This window comes from Loxodonta africana, chromosome 9 (genome assembly GCF_030014295.1).
Source record: "Loxodonta africana isolate mLoxAfr1 chromosome 9, mLoxAfr1.hap2, whole genome shotgun sequence".
Lineage (NCBI taxonomy): Eukaryota > Metazoa > Chordata > Mammalia > Proboscidea > Elephantidae > Loxodonta > Loxodonta africana.
Window position 1 is genome coordinate 96,842,336 of NC_087350.1, and position 14,841 is coordinate 96,857,176.

Here is a 14,841-nt window from a genome sequence, read left to right on the forward strand (position 1 = left end):
TCAAATGCCCCCTCCCGATTATTCTAATGTGCAGCTGGGATGGGTGTGTAAAAATAAAGTCTCAGTCCCCGCTGCCAAAGATTGTGATTCAGCATGCCTAAGGTAAGGGGTGCAAATTTGTATTGTTAAATTTCCTTGGGAGATTCTAACGCACAGCCAGATTTGGGGGTCGCTGTCTTAGCAAGAATCTTCTGGCAATTTCAGCAGTCAGGTTTCTGTTTCTCAGGGCTCACTGACGCTAAATTCCAGGAGTGCTTGTTAAGAATACAGATTCTTAGGGTAGGGTCCGTCTCTTTCCCAGGCTTCCTGACCGCAGACAGGTGAACAGTGCCTAGGAAGCAGGGCTTCAAACCGGTTCATTCCCATTCAAACCCCTGATGAGAATTTGAATTTCTAACAAGTCCCCTGCTGAGAATTTGCATTTCTAATAAGTTCCCAGGAAGTTATACATAAGAATCCCCTGGGGTCTTCTTAAAATGTAGGTTCTAATTCAGCATATCTGGGGCAGAAATGCAAATTCTCAGCAGGGAACTCGTTGGAAATGCAAAGTCTCTGAAGGGGTTGGAACCAGAATGAACTGTTTGGAAGCCCTGCTAGAAAGTGGAAGGTTTAACATGTGCTCCAGGTAAAAAAAAAAAAATTTTTTTTTTTCCAGGTAGTTCTTACCAGCGGGTTGTAGAAATGCAGTATAGCTAAGCGGGATCCAGAGGCAAAGAACTTAACACTGTGCCTTTACTTCCATTGAGCAGTCCAGCCTACAAGTCTGCTCCCAGTCCAGGCCTTCAGCTGATTTACACTTGTGGCCAATACTCCTAGGGCTGAGTCGGTGCTATACAAAAGACAGAGCGATGCAGTAGTGGCATGGAGTGCTCTGGTCCCTGAGTGCTTCTGAGACTTCCAGTGTGTGGATAGTTGGATCTGTAGGGGAAAATGCTCTAGCATTCGCTGTTAGGTCCTCTTACAGGTTATCAGTAAAGAAAGAGGGAGGGGGCTTCCTTAAGCACTGTGGTCTGGAAGGAGGCAAATCAAATGCAAACCCATCTGGTTAAAAATAGACCAGAAGTACTTAAGTACACCCCAATCGAATTTCCTCTGATGGAGACAACATGTTGGCACCGAAAGCTTTAGTCTGTCCTGATTCCACAAACCCGCGCCAACTATAAATTTTTAAAGTTTCTTTTGCCTAATCGAATTTGTGAGCCATTCTAGCATAAGAAGAAAAGTGTTTATTCTTATTGTTTGTTTCAGTTTTGCCTTTCAATGACTGCATCATTTCTCGTATCTTTACTCAGTAACCAAGGTTAAAAAAAAGTTTTCTTGATACTATGAAACCTTATCCTTTGCTGGCATACTGTAGCCTTGTGAATTCTGATATGATTCACAGTTTGGGTTTTCAGGTCCAAGAATTTTTGTACAGAGTTATCCACATCCTCTTTACGGATGATTTTCTAGCACATTTACATAATTGAATCATCAATGCATTGATTGTGTCCCCACATTTAACCGATTTTATACAAAAATTAAAGCCATCTGCCCAGCAAGGAAGCTCCATAGTCTTGATTGCAGAGTTGATTTAGGACCTAAAGGAAAGGAGATTTCTGCTTAGGTTTATTCTGTTCTATGGGCAAAAGATGATGGTGATTCCCGGTAAACTGACTGGCAAACAATAGAAAAAAAAAAAAAATTTTTTTTTAACTCATCCTAATTTCATAGAATTCAAGGCTAATTACTGATCTTGCATTGAAGTCCTTCATGGCAACAAGCCTGTTATTGTACGGAAACAAATCTTTGATAAAGTGCCTAAATCATCAAATGTATTCTTTAAAATGAAAGGCATTCCATGCTCAGATCCCTCTGATTCAAAATTATTTTAAAAGGATCATCAAATATCTCTGCCTGACAGCTACACCTTATGAGGAAGGTGATTAGTTTCACTCCCTATAGCTAAGTTGATTTAACTCTGGGTCAGCTGTCAATTTCAGTTGGTAGCAAATAGTGAGAAAGGCGTATTTCTTGAAAAGCATAAAAAATGGATATTGATTTTTCTTACCCCCTCCCCTTTCTCTTTCAGTTGACTTGATTATTGGTTAATAGAACTGATCGATAGAATGAAAGCTTGAATCAGTATGACAAATCTTGCGAGAGCCATTCTTTTCATGGAGAAATTCTCGACATGAAGCGAAGTGCAAGTGTGGTAAATTCATAATTCTGGGAATTGTCTTGCTTGTCTGTCTGATGGCTAACTTAGAGTGAAATGTAATCTTTCAGTGTGACAAATATGTTTGTGACTTGAAGGGTTTGCTTCTTCATCCTCCTATGTGGCTTTTGATTTTGTGTGCCTCTTACCTTCCTGAGTATAACCCAGTGCTGTCTAGTCGATTCCGGCTCATAGCGACCCTGAGTATAGTTCTTTTTTAGTGTAAGCTGCCTAGGATCTTTTATTTTAATAGCATGGTATGAGTTATAATTAAACCAATAAATAATTGTTTATCCTCCTGGGCAGGTCCATCCCACAATGATTATTCTTTCACCAGTGTTGACTGAACACCTCATTTGCCAAACTGAAAACTAGCTCTCAGGAGACCAAATTGAAGAAGGCTCAATGCACAGACTGGAGCTGGAGGGGGAGCTAGACAAGAAAACCAAAGGTTTCAGGATAGTGGGACCTGTGGTATGAGAGTCATTGAAAGGACAGGTATAAGGGTTTGCCTAAAGTTCTGGAGAACACCATGGAGACACATAACTGAGCCTGTGCAGGAAGGCATTCTAGACAGAGAGAACAGTGTGGACAAAGGACAAAATTATACAGTATTTGGGACAACTACATGTAGCTTGGTACGCCTAAAAGATAGGGTGCAGGTGGGGATAAGGCAGGAGATAAAACCAGAGAAGTAGGCAGAGTCCATGTGATGGTGGTCCCTGTTGCCAGACTAAGGCACTAGGTCTTTATCTAGTGGATAATGGGCAGCTATTGCGACTGGGTGAAGTAGGGTCCCTCACCTCTCCTCCTCCCCAGGGTGTTCACTGTAAATAGCCTGTGACCCCATGCCCTTATCATGCAGCTACATTCTAGCTGGGGGAGACAGCAAACAAATGGGTAACCAGGTTATAGAGGAGTGGAGAAAATGTAAGCAGAGTACAGAAGATAAAGTTGGGTGGGGTGCTATTTATATTGGGCAGCCATGGAAGGTCCCACTGAGAAGGTGACGTTTGAGCAGAGATTAGAGAGCGTTAAAGGACAAATCATGTGGCTCTCGGGAGAAGCGCTGAATGGGGAGGGAGCCTCACAACTGCAAGGATCAACAAGGAAATCAGTAGGGCTAGAGTGGAGAAGCAAGATTAGCTATCCAGGAAACGTGGTCAGAGCGATCACAGGGGCCTTGCTGTGGCTTTTCTTCTGAGACAGGAAGACATGGGGAGAGTTCTGTGCAGAAGAATGTCATAATCTGACTGCTGTGTTAAGGATCAGTCTGGAGATTGGGGGTGGATTAAATGAGCTAATGGATGAAATCAGCATGATGCCTGGAACATGGTAAGAACACAATGACTGTGAGTTCCAGGTGAGAGGGGCCTATGATCACAAAGCTTCAAGCCTTTGGATATAGATTTGCAAAGTATGGGGCCAGTGGCATAGTGGTTAAGTGCTATCTATGGCTGCCAACCAAAAGGTCGGCAGTTCAAATCCGCCAGCCACTCCTTGGAAGCCCTATGGGGCAGTTCTTCTCTGACCTCTAAGGTCACTATGAGTCAGAATCGACTCAACAGTAACAGGTTTGTTTGTTTTTGGTGCCCTCGAGATGTATGACCTTGGATTCTAAGAAACTGTCTTGTGTTTCTAAAGGAGGTTCACTCCATACCAGTGGGATTTACCCCCTTATAGGGGGAGTATGTGTGGCATAAATGGTAGAGAAGCCTTGGCTGTTCAGAATTTAGTGGCTAAAAAATGGCAACTGTTTTTAAGGACACCTTTGGAGCCACTCTGAACACACCCCCAGAAGGTCTGAGCCTGTCCTCTGGCACTTTTGCTAATGGCTTTGCATAGATTGGATTTACTAATTGCCACCCCATTGTGCAAGCCCAGTTGTCATTGTTAGTTGCTGTGGACTCAAATCCAAACTGCTTCATAGGGTTTTCACCGGTGTGACCTTTTAGAAGCAGAACGCTGGGCCTGTCTTCTGAGGTGCTGCTCGGTGAGTTCGAACTGCCAACCTTTCAGCTAGTCATTGAGCACTTATCCATTTGGACCACCCAGGGACTCCTGTAAGCCCTGTAGATATTTGGAAAAGCCAAGGCTGATCCTGATGGGTGCGTGAGGAAGTCAACCTGAGACTGAAGCAGGAAGAGGCAGAAAGGGCAGCAACGGAGAAGGCTGCTGGGCTGCTCTGCCCAATTCACGCCAACGCTGAGCTGTAATGTAAAAATGAGTTTATACTGAGAAACAGCAAATTACAGCTTGCTCAAGAGGTTTGTGAGAATAAGTGCTTCTTAATGGAAGAGGATGTAACTGGAAATTGAAAATGAATACAGGGAAAAAATCGAGCTAAGAGAGGGACAGTCTGGCTGCTGGTTCCTGGCCTGAGAGGCAGCCGCAGGGAACTGGGGACAGAGGATTCCAGCTTGCAAATGCGAGTGATTTACAAAGCGAGGATGCAGCGAGTCCTGGAAGCACAATCTTGTCCTAAGTGACCATCCTGAGGTGCTTATTAAAGTGAGGCCTTGGGAACTGTGGGTCCCATGGTGCACTGTATGCCTTATGGAGGACTTCCTCTGATATCTAGGAAGTCAGGCAATGGGGCTTTTTGCCTCCATCTTGTCTATAGCATGAAAAGGATCCATGGGCATCAGAGAGGTAAGTTCTTTCCTGGCCATTTTGCCTCTTATAACAGCATTTACTTCACAGATGGTTTGACAGACTCAGATGTTTTGGGAAATATGCCATGCCTTAAAGTCAAAGAAAGCCAGGTGGTTTACTCTCTCTCTGTCTCTCTCTCGACTCTCCATTACTCTTGTTCCCCTTCCTGTCTTCATTCTGATACTCCTAGCTCTCCCTCAAGTCCATTCTTGCTCCTCCCTTTTCCCTCTATTGTTCTCTTTCACTTGCTTTCTTCCCCTGTCATTCTTTTATGCTAGATTTCTCTTCTTTAATCACCTCAATGAAGTGTCTGAAGCCATGAGCAATGTATATGTTCGGCAGCAATCGCTCCAAACATTGGACGTTGCCATAGTGTTACTTTAGTATGAGGGTGGGGGAGTGTAGAAGGCTTTTGTGTCTGCCCTGGGGAAGGAGGCCGACCTCCTGAAGGGGTCCAAGTGTGCAGCAAGAGGCTGATAGTAATTCAGAAAGCAGGAATTTTGCTCTAAAGCTTTGGAAGGTTTAGAGAAGGCTATTTATAATCCATCAGGGGATTAAAAAGAAAATAGACAGGTTCTGGGATATTGCTATAGATCACCTAGACAAGATGAAAAGATAGAGCAGCTCAGGAAATGTGTTTACAGATAAGAGGCAAGTTTAAAAAGCCAGGCCATGATCATGGGGACTTTGACTGATTGCACCTACTAAATAATGTATAAATGAATGTTATTCAACAACTGCAGATATTGACTGGCAAAACAACAGTGGCCAAATGGAGGCAAAAGTATAAGTCTTAGCAATAAATCTCTGCAGCCCAGCCTCTGCTCATGGCACTCATGGCCCTGACCTTTCTCTCTTGTCTTCCAACTAGATGACTTGCAGCTAGCTTTGGGGGAATTCATCATTTGTTTGTTTATTCATTGCTACACATTTGAGTACCTACTCTGTGTCAGGTTCAACATAATTAGAAGAAAAGACTAAGCCTCAGCACTGAAGGAGCTCATGGGAGGGAGATAGGAAACAAACTCAACCAATAAAAATAATCCACCAACCCATTGCCATCAAGTTGACTCTGACTCATGGTGTCCCCATATGTGTCAGAGTAGCACTGTGCACCACAGGGTTTTCAATGGCTGGTTTTTCTGAAGTAGATGACCAGGTCTTTCTTTCTAGTCTGTATTAATCTGGAAGCTCTGCTGAAACCCGTTCAGCATCAGAGCAACACACAAGCTTCCAGCGACAGATGGGTGGTGGCTGCATTTGAGGTGCATTGGCCAGGAATCAAACCCAGGTCTCCTGCATGGGAGGCGAGAATTCTAACACATCCCCCATCTCAGAACTAGGCCCTGGTGTTTTTACTCAGGGCGCGAAGGGTTTTGAAATGCTCCTGAATGGCATCAAACCAAAAATACCCACTGTTGTCGAGCTGGCTCATAGCAACCGTATAGGACGGAATAGAACCGCCCCACAGGATTTCCAAGGCTGTACTCTTTATGGAAGCAGACTGCCACAACTTTCTTCTACAGAGCAGCTGGTGGTTCAAACCACCAACCCTTGGGTTAGCAGCCGAGTGCTTAACCACTGCGCCGCCTGAAAGGCATGGAGAAAGAACATTCCACAAGTAACCTGAATTCCATCTTTGCTCTTTCATAATCAGGATTAAATGTAAGTACCAAAGATGGTATATATTCAAAGTTCACTGAGAAATGAATCCAGTCCTCACCTGCTCTTCCCCAGACCCACAACATAAGATTTGTTTTTTTTACTGCTTGAGTTAGGAGCAGTTCTCCTCTGTTGTATAGGGTTGCCATGAGTTGGAATTGACTTGACAGCAATGAGTTTTGAGTTAAAAAGGTCCAAGCAGGTCAGACAACAGAGAGTTTGTTTATTGTTAGGTAGAAAGAATGAGAATATGGCAGAAGTTGAAAGTGGATTTTTCTGAAGCTGAAAAAAATATAGTTGATGACCAAGGCTTTCAGATTAAAGTTGGGTCTGACAGTGTAGGTTGATTCTATGAGTCAGTACTTTTGAGGCATGAAACACAAAGATCAAAACCAAAAAACCAAAGCTGTTGCTGTCCAATCAATTCCAACTCATAGTGACCCTACAGAAAGTAGAACTGCCCCACAGTTTCCAAGGCTGTAATCTTTACAGAAGCCAACTGCCACATCTTTCTCCCGAAGAAGAGCAGCTAGTGAGTTCCAACCACCAACCTTTCAGTTAGCAGCAGAGCGCTTAACCACTGTACCACCAGGGCAGGTAATATTTGGAAGATGACAAGGACAACTGTGTCTTACAAACACACCCTTCCCCTTTTGGGATCCGTAAACTCTACATCGCCAGCATTCAATGTTGTGGAAAATTCTTAGAAACCTCTCAGAAGCATTTCACAAAGAACAGCTGACATTAGTTTCATTCAAAATGTCAGGCTTCCAGTTGGTAAAGGAGGTTTCATAATCTTCAGATTTCCATTTAGGGGACTGGAGATATCCAGTAATCAAATCAGTGGCTAATTGTTAAATGGTGTCAAGGAGGAAATATAGAGGCTGAAGTTTATCAGGCTGGGGAATTGTTAGAAGCGCTCACTCATTAAAAACTATACCAGTAATTAACTGAAATATTAAGAAACCTAGAAAAGAGGAGAAAGAAACACTGCCCCGCCCCAGAACAATTACATCAGAATTCCTGGTGGGGGAGAGGGAGCCAGGCATCAGCACTTTTTAAAGCTTCCTGGGTGATTTTAATATGCAACCAGAACAAAGCGTCACAGCTTTTGGGGGCTGCTAAACTTGGAGAGAATATGTGACCCAGTAACTGAAGCCCAACTCTATTTATCAAGGTCAGAGTTGTAAAAGTTGCTCAATGTAGGAGAAAAAAAAAACAGGATTGGATTACTCCAAATTTGTCAGTGCCAGGTCCCCAAATGTCATTGATCATCCCTTTGCCAGCAGTGTGGTTGGGTTAAAGCAAACAGGTTGTCATGACCTAGAGTCAGAGCGGAATGCTAAAGAACACAGGACATGACCACACCACGGGGCTCTCCAGGCTTCTCTTAGTTTCTGCTTTGAGAATCCAAAATGGTTCTTTTCTCAGAAAGCTTTGAACAGAATGGAAAAGGGATGTGGATAAGAAGCCCTGGTGAGACAGATCCTTCAAGGGTTGAAGCAGAGTATTAGGTCCCACGCACGTGAAAACCTAACAAGGTGAATCTCCAACCTGTGGTAGAACGATTTCCCGAGGAAGGTCACACGTGAGTGGTATAAGCATGAACAAAGACTTGAAATTTCAAGCTCTGATTATGCAAGATACCTCTCTGCTGTATTTAAGTACAGTGACCATCCTGGATTTTTCCTGACTGGTTTAGATTATGATGCCATCAACACTGTATTACCTCAACATCTAGTTTTTAAAACCCCAGTATCTGATGTCCGGTAAATAGTCATTCACATTTTTTAAACTGAACTAAAGGCCACTACCCCCTCCAATTGGCCTCTCACACTCAGAGCCAAATAATAGCTACTGAAGACCAGAACCACCAAATAAGTTGAGGGCACGGGCACCCAGGAATGAAAGTCCGTCCTGTGACAGCCCCACTGGGTGTGCAAAGTGGAAACTGGCTTCCTTCTGGCACATAAACCACTGCTGCCCTTCCCTTCTGACTGCCCTGGCCCTCATCCCCTTTCTACTACCTGAGCTACTCACTGCAAAGATGTACCTTTACCTCCCCAATTCCCAGTAGTTCTGGCATTGACATCTGCTTTGGGACACACACATCTGGCTCTTGGCAGTTCTGCACCCCCAGTCCAGAGCCCTCCTTCCCCAGATGTCTTGTCTCTACACCTGGGGTAGGGGTGGGGGGGTGTGCAAAAAGCACCTTGTCGTAGCACTGTCTGCATGAGTCATTTGCAGGGTCATCATAAATTTAGGTGAAGGACAGATGTTTTAAGCTAACCCTTAAGGTTTTGTTTGTATTGAAATTGTATGACCAGCATCTGTGCACTTCAACTAGGGTCATTAGCTCATGCGGAGACTATCAGGAGGGAGTCACCCAACTCCCATCTTTCCTGTGGAGCAAAGGGGGAGAGTTACTCCCCCAATAGGACTGCTGCTCAGTGACTGAGCCCCTTGTGGGGAGCCTCAGACACTCAGTCCCACAGGGCCTGCACTAAGGATCCTGGTTTCCAGTGTTCTGCTCTGTTGTTACAGAAGTCAGGCCAGAACATAAAGATCCCTTGCCGGTAGCTTGGATTCTCCATCAAGGCAGAGGATTTCGTTCAACCTGGAAGAGCCAATTGCTGGCAGAGAAGCAAAACACAGAGGCGGATACCGTTGCTTTTGGTTTTTCTTACTTTCAAAATCATAGGACAGATAGTTAAGGCCTCTGACTGATTCACTTCTATCCCACTTCATTTCCCAAAGGACTCAAGTGGCCAAACTCCAAGTCATTTTATATCTTAAATGACCATATTCAAAACATGGCTTCACTGGTGGATAAAAGTAAGGGAAAAAAATTTTTCTTTTTTTTTTAATTGAGGTACAAGCCAGACTCCTTCGTTCTGGGTTACACCTTGCCAGTGTTTTGGCACCCCGAGCATGGCTCAGACATGTTGATTTTCTTCTGTATAGAGCATCTTGGCTGGCGAAAGTCTCAACTGAAAATACACCAGTATCTGTTAAGACACTCCTGTTAACCTGTTGTTACCTGCCAATGACATTGTTCGCTGCTTTAGAAATTCAGTTGAAAGAGACACCCTGAGCACTCCATTAGGAGTATCCAGCAGGGGCTTTTATAAGTCCAGGCAGGGAATCTGCCTACAGCAAGGAACACCAGTGCTGGCATGCCCAGAAAATTCCAACTGGAGGCAGCAGTAAGTGGCACTTGGCAAAGTTGTCCTCTTGTCCTGTCCTAACTGCCTAGTTTTGGTTTAAAAACGTGTTTTGTTGGTGTATTTTTTTCAAAGAGACATTATGGTAAGCCTTTCAAAGACAGTTTCAATGGAGATTTCTTCAGCTCGATTTCCTCTTGGCTAAGGCAAACATTTGATGGTATGTCTAGTGGTGTGGGCAGTGGGGCGAGGCCCCATCACTATGGGACTGAACAGTCTTCAGGATTGAAGTGCCTGCTGCCTTTCTGACCCCAACCGCCTGAAGTTTGCGTTTTGGTGTTAGATGGCAATGGGTTTGGTTTTGGTTAGTGTGCGGTGAGAATTAGAAACTGTGAAGCATGCACACGCCTTTCCTGCTGGGGAGTGAGATGGCAATTAGGTTAGATCAGAATATATCCAACTCCATTTCTTTTATTATACAGATGGGTTAAAAAGTAGCATCTCTACGACATAAATCTAGTGTTCAGAGAGAGAGAACTTTGCTAATTTGTTTAGCATCTGTCAACTCCACTCGACTATAAGCTTGGTGAGGGCAGCTAGCAGGCAAACCTGTACAATATTGCACCCAAGCTCCTTGCACAGTTCTTGGCTCGTAGTTGTTGCTATTAGCTGTTGTTGAGTTGGGTCCCTGACTCATGGTGACCCCATGCACAAAAGAATGAAACACTACCCAGTCCTGTGCCATCCCCACGATCAGTTACAGATGAGACTGTTGTGATCCATAGGGCTTTCATTGACTCATTTTCAAAAGTAGATTGCCAGGACTTTCTTCCTCGTCCATCTTAGTCTGCAGCTCCCCTGAAACCTGTTCAGCATCATAGCAACACACATGTCTCCACTGACAGACAGATGGTGACTGTAATTGAGGTACGCTGGTCGGAAATCGAAACCAACTCTCCCGTAGTGAAGGCGAGAATACCACCATTGAATCCCCACTGCAGAGTAAGGGCTCAACAAATATTTGGTGAATTAATAGTTGATCTCAATATTAAATTTCCTCTTCACCCACAGTTGTCAAATTCATAAGTGTTTTAAGAAGTTTCAGAGCACTGAAGACAGCTTGCCCTAAAGCAAACAAACAAAAATAGTGTTGCTTTGAAAGATCCATTTAGCACCTTAGTTACCACAAGTGCTCATTAGAGTTTTTTTTTTTTTCTTGAAGGTGTACATTTGTCTGAGAGTGGGTAAGTGGGTTATGAGCCTAGCCAAAGGCCTTCTCGCCTCTGTACTTGAAACCCTATTCTCCCAAGCTGAAGAGTGGATGACTGCAGGGAAAATGTGACTCATAGCAAGTGTTGTTATTAAATCACCTTGAAGTGTCTCTTGTAAAGGATAACTCCCTGCATTGTGGAAATGTCTTTGACAAGAGAGGATTAGGGTGAAATTGCAATTACCTTGACATAAAGGAATGAATTAACTTTCCAACTTGCATTTTTGCAAGGCACAGATTCAAGCTGCTTGGAATATAAACATGGAAGGCATTCACAACAGCTTGGGGCACTTGAAAATTCAAAAGATGGGCAAGGAGCCCTGGGATGCGAGGCAACTTTGGAGGTATTCCTCACCGCCAAAGGAATGCCTGCCTGGGCAGAAACCACCGGTGCGGGGTTACAGCATCAGCTCATCTGTCAGCAGGGTGGAGAGGACAGTCAGGACCAACACCTCCCAGAGCTGATGGATGCAGCGTCCAGGAAGAGCATAGAGGAATTCTCTTCTAGGATTTGACTTCCAAAACTGCCCATGCACTCTATTCTGCAGATATTTACTGAGCACTTACTATATGTTGGGCGGTGAGTTGGGCAGACAATCTGGGCTGTCAGGGCCTTGGGAGAAGTCAGACATTAAACACATCAAGTGGGCAGGAATCTCAGTGCCCAATTCATGTGCAAAAACACACACTTCTGTTTATTTCCTGTAAATCAAAGCTGGCTCTAAGTTCTATCCTGGCAGGGCAGCAGGAAATTCCAACTTATTGGTTTGCACCAGGGCATTTGTGAAGATTCTAGAAAACATAGGAAGGCCTCTGGACTCTGGTCCATCATAGCCTTTGATGAGCAAGGAGCCCTGAGATGCCAGGCATGCTACCTATAAATCTGAAGTTCCATTTCCATGCCATCTGTGGGTATATGAGTCTTTGCAGAACTGGGAAGCCCCTGGGGCACCATCCAACTATCCCTCTGAGGTCTAGTCCCAGCTCCCTGGCACTGCCACCAAGTGAGCTTCAGTCAGACACACAGTCAAGTTGTACCTGCAAGGAGTGGTCTACAGGGCAACATCTGAGCTTCCCTTGCGTGGTGGGGAGTGGACACCATTGTCTAACTTCTGATGTATTTAATATTCTTCCCTCTAACATATTTTTGTCATATTCTTAACTGCTGCCATGTCAACATATGACCTTCAACTTGGTGACAAGATCTAATTTTTGGAAAATGTGCTCAGGAGAAACTATCCTGCTAAACCTTGGCTACACTTCTGTCTGGTCTCTGTTAAGCTCAGCATCTGCCAACATTCATCCACCTTCTATTCTCCAAGAGGAGCTCCCTCTCTCTTCCTGCCATCCAAGGTAGGGCTCTCTCACCTTACCCTGACTATATGGGCCCTAGTGTATTACATGAAGAGCTAGTGCCTTCATTCAGCTTCTATTTTCCCTCTGGAAAAAATAACCCTGGCAGAGGAATAAAAAGCCTGATGCCTGCTAGAAATTAATAGAAAAAAAGAGGAATTCAATGTGTAATTCAAATGTATAATTCAATAGGCTACCTATAAGGCCAAAAATTGCAAATTGCATGAGGCTTAAGGAATTATCAGCAGTTTGTCCTACCGTGGGGGCTTGCATGTTGCTGTGATGCCGGAAGCTATGCCACCGATATTCAAATACCAGCAGGGTCGTCCATGGAGGACAGGTTTCAGGTGAACTTCCAGACTAAGACAACCTAGAAAAAAGGACCTGGTGATCTACTTCTGAAAAGAATTAGCCAGTGAAAACCTTATGAAAAACAGTGGAACATTGATATAGTGCCGGAAGATGATCCCCTCAGGTTGGAAGGCACCCAAAATACGACTGGGGAAGAGTTGCCTCCTCAGAGTAGACCAAAACCAAACCAAACACACTGTCATTGAATGGATTCTGACTTGTAGTGACCAGAGTAGAGTCAACCTTAATGAGGTAGATGGAGTCAAGCTTCTGAGACCCTCATTTGCTGTTGTGTCACAACTCAAAATGAGAAGAAACAGCTCCAAACATCCATTAATAATCAGAATATGGGAGGTATGAAGTGTGAATCTAGGAAGATTGGAAATAGTCAAAAATGAAATGGAATGCATACACTTCAATATCCTAGGCATTAGTGAGCTGAAATGGACTGGTATTGGCCATTTTGAATGATCTACTATGCCAGGAATAACAACTTGAAGAGGAATAGCATGGCATTCATCGTCAAAAAGAACATTTCAGGGTCTATCCTGAAGTACAGTGCTCTCGGTGATAGGATAATATCCATACGCCTACAAGGAAGACCACTAAATACGACTATTATTCAGATTTACATACAAACCACTAAGGCCAAAGATGAAGAAATTGAAGAATTTTACCAACTTTTGCAGTCTGAAATTGATCGAACATGCAATCAGGATGCATTGGTAATTACTGGAGATTAGAAAGTGAAAGTTGAAAATGAAGAAGGGTTGGTAGTTGGAAAACATGACCTTGGTGATAGAAATGATGCCAGAGATCACAAGATAGAATTTTGCAAGACCAATGACTTCTTCATTGCAAATACCTTTTTTCAACAACATGAACGCCAACTATACACATGGACCTGGCCAGATGGAATACACAGGAGTCAAATCGACTACATCTGTGGAAAGAGATGATGGAAAAGCTCAATATCATCAGTCAGAACAAGGCTGGGGCAGACTGCAGAACAGACCATCAACTGGCCATAAGCAAGTTCAAGTTGAAACTGGAAGAAAATTAGAACAAGTCCATAAGAGCCAAAGTATGACCTTGAGTGTACCCCACTTGAATTTAGAGACCATCTCAAGAATAGATTTGATGCATCAAACACTAATGACCAAAGACCAGACGAGTTGTGGAATGACATCAAGGACATCATATGTGAAGAAAGCAAGAGATCATTAAAAAGACAGGAAAGAAAGAAAAGACCAAATGGATGTCAGAAGAGCCTCTGAAACTTGCTTTTGAACATACAGTAGCTAAAAGGAAAGGAAGAAATGATGAAGTAAAAGAGCTGAACAGATGATTTCAAAGGGTGGCTTGAGAAGACAAAGCGAAGTATTATAATGACTTGCGCAAAGACCTGAAGATAGAAAACCAAAATGGAAGAACACATTCAGGATGCCTCAAGCTGAAAAAACTGAAGAAAAAATTCAAGCCTCAAGTTGCAATATTGAAGGATGCTACAGGGGAAATATTAAACAACATAGGAAGCATCAAAGGAAGATGGAAGGAATACACAGAGTCATTATACCAGAAAGAATTGGTTGATATTCATCCATTTCAGGAGGTAGCATATGATCAGGAACTGATGGTACTGAAGGAAAAAGTCCAAGCTGCACTGAAGGCATTGGCAAAAAACAAGGCTCCAGGAATTGACAGAATACCAATTGAGATGTTTCAACAAACAGATGCAGTATTGGGAGTGCTCACTTGTCTATGCCAAGAAATTTGGAAGACAGCTACCTGACCAGCCCACTGGAAGAGATCCATATTTATGCCTATTCCCAAGAAGGGTGATCCAACCGAATGTGGAAATTATTGAACAATATCGTTAATATTACATACAAGTAAAATTTTGCTGAAGATCATTCAAAAGTGGCTGAAGCAGTATATCGACAGGGAACTGCCAGAAATTCTAGCTGGATTCAGAAGAGGACGTGGAACTGGGGATATCATTGTTGATGTCAGATGGATCTTGGTTGAAAGCAGAGAATACCAATAAGATTTTTTACCTGTGCTTCATTGACTATGCAAAGGCATTCGACTGTGTGGATCATAACAAATCATAAATAATATTGTGAAGAATGGGAATTCCAAAACAATTGTGCTTTTGAGGAATATGTAACTAGATGAAGAGGCAGTTC